Source organism: Miniopterus natalensis, chromosome 15 (genome assembly GCF_054644295.1).
Source record: "Miniopterus natalensis isolate mMinNat1 chromosome 15, mMinNat1.hap1, whole genome shotgun sequence".
In the NCBI taxonomy this organism is placed as follows: Eukaryota; Metazoa; Chordata; class Mammalia; order Chiroptera; family Miniopteridae; genus Miniopterus; species Miniopterus natalensis.
The window spans coordinates 14,565,607-14,571,606 of NC_142095.1; the positions used below are offsets into that span (position 1 = coordinate 14,565,607).

Sequence of the window (6,000 nt, forward strand, 5' to 3'; positions counted from 1 at the left end):
CTTTCTCCCAGTTGGTTCGGGAAAGCAAGAGACAGCTACAGGGCAACCGCGGAGACGGTTGTGCCCCTAAAACGCCTGCACGTGGTTGCCTTGAACAGAGAGGACCAGAGGGTTTTACTCGGTTCCAGATCCACGCAGCCTCCAAATTCTCCTCTTACAGGTACAGTAGGAACCGAGAACCCGACTCCCGGCCAAGGCTCCGCTTGGCGAGGGGCGTGCACCACCTCAGCGGGAAGGCGTAAAGGAGGTGCGCCCAGGCCTTCGGAGCCCAGGGTTTCCCCGCCAGGATAAATGCGGCCCGGGGGCCTGTCCCTTTCTTTGCAATAGCAGCCTAGGCCCCCTCCCGCAAATGCTCCTCCATCCCAGATGGCTGGGGTGCAAAGGAGAAAAGAGCCTCGCCTTCCGGCATTTGCCAAAGCGCCTGGAACAGCCAGAAGGGTCTACCTCGGGGCCGCAAAGGGGACAGCCCACCTCTGCGCGGGGCCCGGATCTGCGGGGCTTTCCCGCACCCGATGCCCACACCCCTTCGCCCTGCGCGCCCCGCAGCTTTGCTCGGCGGGGCTCCCGCACTCCCTCGCTCCGCCCAGGTGCGATGTGCGGAGGGAGGGAGCTCCCCCTGCAGCTCCACCCCTGCGCTCTCCTCCAGCCGGCTCGAACCCCGTCTCCTCCCTCGGCGCTGGGGAGTCTCCCCTTACCCCCGCGCACAAGCCTCCCCAGGGAGCCAGGAATCCCCTTCCCACCCTGGCTATGGAGACACCCTTAACTCGCGAGCGCCCCGCAGGGGAGGTGGGCGTGGGTCTGTAGATCTTCAGAGCCGGCTGAGGAGACCGAAGGGTGTGGAAGCCAGTGCCTGGGAAGGGGGCACTACGGCAGGTCCTCTTGCAGCCGGGAAGGAAAGCATCCCTGGCCCACGAGCTGCCCCGCTCAGTCACCGCCCAGGGTACCCACGCATTCAGGATCTCCGGGAGGTCTGCTTCTCCTGGAGAGGGAGATCGCCCCACCCCGGTCACCCAGAAGCCTGCCTGCCCAAGGTCCCGGGGTCCCGGCATTCCGGGGCTCCGTTTGGTCTCTCTGCGCCTCCCCAGGAACTCAGCCCCTCCCCCATCTGTATTTACACATTGGGGCCAGCACCTTCCAGACTCAAACCCTTTTTCCTGCCAATCAGATGCCTGCTCGGGACTGGCCTCAAGCCCCCATCAGCAGAGCCTTCTGGTCTCCCCTCAATCAGATCTATGCCCGAAACTCAGTTTCCCCCACCCCCACGAGCAACGTTTCCCTCCCCAAACCACTTACTTCACCCACCGGATCTGCACTGGCCGTTCCCAGGGCGCACCGCCGCAAGCCCCTGCAAGGGTTTCATTACCGAGTTGGGGGTGGCATGCGCGAGGATGGACAGACTCCCGCCGCGAAGGACGGAGCCCCAGGGGTGGCCGCAGCCGTCTCCCCCTCCCCACCTCTCCTGCTCCACCACCTCGGCTCCTAAGCCGCCCCTACAGGCTGGATGAGCACGGCTGGGTCTCAGACCCTCGCCTCTCTAGCGGGAGCTGCAGGGAGTGAAAAGTCGACTGGCGAGAACCCGGAGTGAAACGGGCAAATGCACACCCAGGGGAGGGGCCTGGGGGAAGGGCGCACGGGGGAGCGAGACGTGCAACTTGCACGGCGCGGGGTGAGCACCGCGCACGGAGGGGGCACAAAAGTTTGCAGACTATTGCTGGGCAGCCAGCCGCACGCGAGCAGGGAGGGTCGACTCCCCCTCGCCGGGAGGGGTCTCCAAGGGTCTGCGCCAAGGGGGCGCAGGGGGGTTGGACGTGGCTCAGAAGGGGTGTGATAGTTCCCTCCTTGTTCCCGGAGTAATGACCTAGGCACCCGGGCAGAGGGACGATACCGCGCGTGGTGAAAAGCAACAGGCGGCCGCAGCTTACCTTGCGCCAGTCCCGGGCTGGGGCGGCAGCTCCATCCTCGTGGCGCAGGGAGGAGGCGCGGGGAGCGTACGCCTGGGGGGGGGGGGGCTCTGCCAGAACTGCGGCGGCCGCTACCCGCACCCGGCGGCCAGCGGCGTTGTCCACCCGCACCCGGCGGGCTGGGCGGGCCGGCGGCCCCGCCGCCGCGGTGGCGCGGTTGGTGCGCGGCGCCCGGAGCGCGGGACGCCGGCGGGCGGTGCGTCTCCGCGGGCGTCCTCCGGCGCGGGTGCGGCCCCGGGCGGCCGCGCGGTGCACGGCTTGGCTCCGGCTGCTGCGGCGGCCGCTGCAGACCCTGCGCCGGGTCCGAGAGCCTCGCAGGAGCAGGAGACAAAGACGCGAGGGAGGCGAAGCGCCGCTCGTCCGGATGCAGCCGGCTCGGTCACCAGAGGGGCATCGCCTCCAAACCTGGGCTGGGGAGGGGGGGGAGAGGCGGGGAGGCTGGGGACGCGGAAAGCGGCAGGGGAGGGACGTGCGGGAGCCCCGCCGCCGCCTCCCGCGCCGACCTCTCACCTCCGGGTGGGGGTCCGGGGCGGGGAGGGGGCGGGCGCTGCGCCGGGGCGTGTCCGCACCCCTGCGCCCCCGCCCTGCCGCCTCGCACCCCGCAGCACAGCTCCCGGCTCAGGAGGCGCTGGCCGCGTCCTCGCTCCCGCTCTGCTAACTACTGAGACTAGAGCCGAGTGGAGCGGGCAGGGACGCGCAGCGCGACGTGGGTCGCTGGTCCCCTGTGGCAGAAAAAGGAGAGCTGGGAATCCACCCGGCAAGGGACTGCCCACTGGGCGCCCAGGACTGCGCCAGGCTAGTTTCGGGGGGAAGGTGGGGAAGGTGAGACACCCCCCACCCCCAAGGCTCCATGGGCAGGAATCAGAATGATCCCCTGCAGTCCCTGAAGCCCAAAGTGTTGGGGCTGAGTCCTGGCCCCCGGTCTCGAACCCCAACCAGTTCAGCCTCCAGAGCCGAAGGAGGTGCTACATGTTCCATTTTTCCTCGCCTGCCAGAGATCACGGTAAACGAGCAGCTGAGAGGGAGGCTGTATGGCCCTTAAGAAAGTGTGTGTTTTCAGATTAAAGCAAATTATTAATTTTAGTAATGTTCTTATTTCATGATTTAAGCTATTTATCGGATCTGCGACCAAAAACAAAAACAAAAAACCAATTTGGGCCAAAGGAACTGTCCTGCCCAGACATTACAAGAACCTCCTTTTTTACAGACCTTTCCCACCCCCACACTTCACCCCTTACCCCAGGCGGAATTAACCTTCCCCTTGTCTTTGCTGCATGGTTGTGTTTGCCAATCACTTGCAGAACTTACATATTTATAGATTTTTAAAACATAGTTTATTGCTTCACTCACTTGTATTTCCCTCCCCCTTCCCCCCTTCCCCCCTTCCCCCTTCCCCCCTTCCCCCCTTCCCCCCTTCCTTCCTTCCCCCCTTCCTTCCTTCCCCCCTTCCTTCCCCCCTTCCTTCCCCCCTTCCTTCCTTCCTTCCTTCCTTCCTTCCTTCCTTCCTTCCTTCCTTCCTTCCTTCCTTCCTTCCTTCCTTCCTTCCTTCCTTCCTTCCTTCCTTCCTTCCTTCCGTCTTCCTTTTGGTTTCCACTCCAACATCCAGCATTGTTTTGTATCTAATGGGTATGGAAGGAAAGCTTAACCAGTTGTAGGTCATTTTTTCCTTTAAACAGTTAAACCCCAGTGTCTCTAGATTTAAAGGGGCTCGGTGATGAAATTTTTAAGAGTCTGGGGGAGGAAAGGACACATACCATTATACGCACAGCCCCTTGACCTAGAAATGTGAAATGATCTAATTTAGTTTTGTTTCTAGGCAATCTTCTTTTCCCACTGACCGCCCCGCTCCTGTTTGCTGAATTCCCAAAGGCAAAGGAAGCCAAGCTGTGGCTCAACTGCATAGAGCAAGAGATATGTACCCAGCTGCCAACACCTGGAGCAAACTCATTCCAGGTGAAGACTGACCAAAAAAATCTTCGTCATTTCATGACCCGTGTCAAGTATGTTAAAAGCTGTCCAAGGTTTCCTCATTTCCAGTGACACTCTCTTATTCTGGATGAAATTTATCACCGTTTGGGCAGTATTTCATTGCAGAGAGGTTAAAAAAAACAATTAAAAAAATGCTTTGTAGTTTAGGACTGTTTAAAATAATTTTTGAAAATTTTCTTTCCGCAGAGCTTCCTATAAATTATATAGGATAGATAACCTAGATCAGGGATGCACTATGAAAACGTCCATAATGTGTAGGAAATTAGCAAAAATGACTACTAAGATATCTTCTATTTCTAAGATGATACTGAGATTAAGGCTTGTGGTTTGAAGTTTTGTTTATTTATCTTGTTTTATTTTGCTTTTTAAAATGAGGCTTTAGGACCCAGACATGGGTACATATGGATGGCAGAAACGTAATTTGGTATATATTCTCTGAAGGGAAATGTGGCATTACTATTGAAAACATAAAATTTTGCATGCCATTGTCCCAATGACTCGGCTTCTAGAAATCCATCCTCAGGAAATAATTAAGGATGTACAACAAGATTTACCTACAAGGATATTCATCGCAGTGTTGTTTATACTGGTAGAAAATAGAATGCAAGAAAACCCAAACTCAAATGTCTAGCAAGAGAGGAATGGTGAAATATGTTGAAAAACTGTAAATGGAATGCTAGTGAGACATTAAGTGAATAGGCGAGTATTGTCATGAATGATGGTTATAATACAATTTTAGTTTTAAAAATTCAGGTGTGCAAGATGAAAGATAGAAGTGTAAAAATTAAAATCTGGTCTAGACAAATCTAGGTTTGGAGCTGAACATTTCTACTCGCTAACTGTGACCTTGACCTGCAAGACTTCAGCTGGACAACCGGGTTGATGTTATTTATCTCAGTGTGTTATTGTGCTTTAAATGAAATAGTATTTATGAAGCACTTAGTACAGTGCTTACTACATAATCAGATCTCAATATGTTTTGGGGTTTCTGGCAATCATTAAATGTATAAAGGTGAGTTCATGATATAGTGCATTTTTTTTTGTTACATATATATGTATTTAGCTCATGCCTAGAATAATACACACTCAGTATTAATAGTGTTTATGGCTGTTAATACTGAGATTATGGGTTTCTTTAAAAAATTTGTACAGTAATCACTAGAAGTGGAATTTGTTTTTAATTTAGTTAACTTTTTATTTTAAAGAAACAATTTCTGACCATTGACACAGGAAATCGGTAAACTTAGATGTTTTCTGCTTTAGTTGATTCATATAATCATCAGCAAGACTTGCTGACTATTGGTGTCACCCCTGCTATAAAAAGAATAAATGACAGGGCATGGAGTTTGTCACCTCTGATATAAACTTAGATTTGTTTTGTAGCAACCGAGAGTCAAGTCCAGCTCAGCAAAATGCGCTGTTTAATATAAAGAGCTGATTGGTTGCTCCCCTGCCTTGTCTTGATAGCCAATAAAAAGAAAGAGGAGAGAGGAGGTATCAGAAGCTATATTTGTAACTTTTGATTAGTGAATTAGAGAAGAAAGCCTAACATTGAAGGGTCATGAGATTCAATGACCTTCGCATCTATAGTAGTGGCCCCTCTGAATCAGAAGTGGAGATTTTGGAAAACTTATTGGTGTATATTACAAATGTTATAGATATATAGAGGCAAATGCCATTTTTTGGTGTTTTTAGTTTCATCATTTTTAGAAATAGGAGTGCATCATTTTAAAATTAATGTTTTAGAGATTTCCCATGTAGAGGAAATTCCTTGAATTTTGAATTGCATTCTCCTTTGAAACTCTGTAGAGAAATGGAAATGCATTCCTTTGAGCTCCTGAGTTAAGTTTCTGAAATATGAATAGTTGGGGTTTCTAAAACCTTGCTGTCTAATGAATTAATGGAATCAAGACAAAAAGATGTTACTGTCATGAATTCTTTGTGGAAGGTGTTCCAATTAATTATTCTTAGTAACAAACCACCCTAGAACTTCTTGGCTTGAAATAACTATAATCTTTTATTAGCCTGAATCTGGAATTTGGACAAGGCT

General features: G+C 52.7%; 1 protein-coding gene across 1 annotated transcript in view; it reads right to left on the minus strand.

The window, feature by feature from the left end:
• Positions 1 to 1,990, minus strand: part of LRRC3B (leucine rich repeat containing 3B) — a 65,608-nt gene extending 63,618 nt beyond the window's left edge. Inside the window, exon 1 of the mRNA XM_087824911.1 lies at positions 1,923 to 1,990. The gene's annotated coding sequence lies outside the window, so the exon portion shown is untranslated. The remainder of the gene's footprint in view (positions 1 to 1,922) is intronic.
• Positions 1,991 to 6,000: the final 4,010 nt, after the last annotated feature.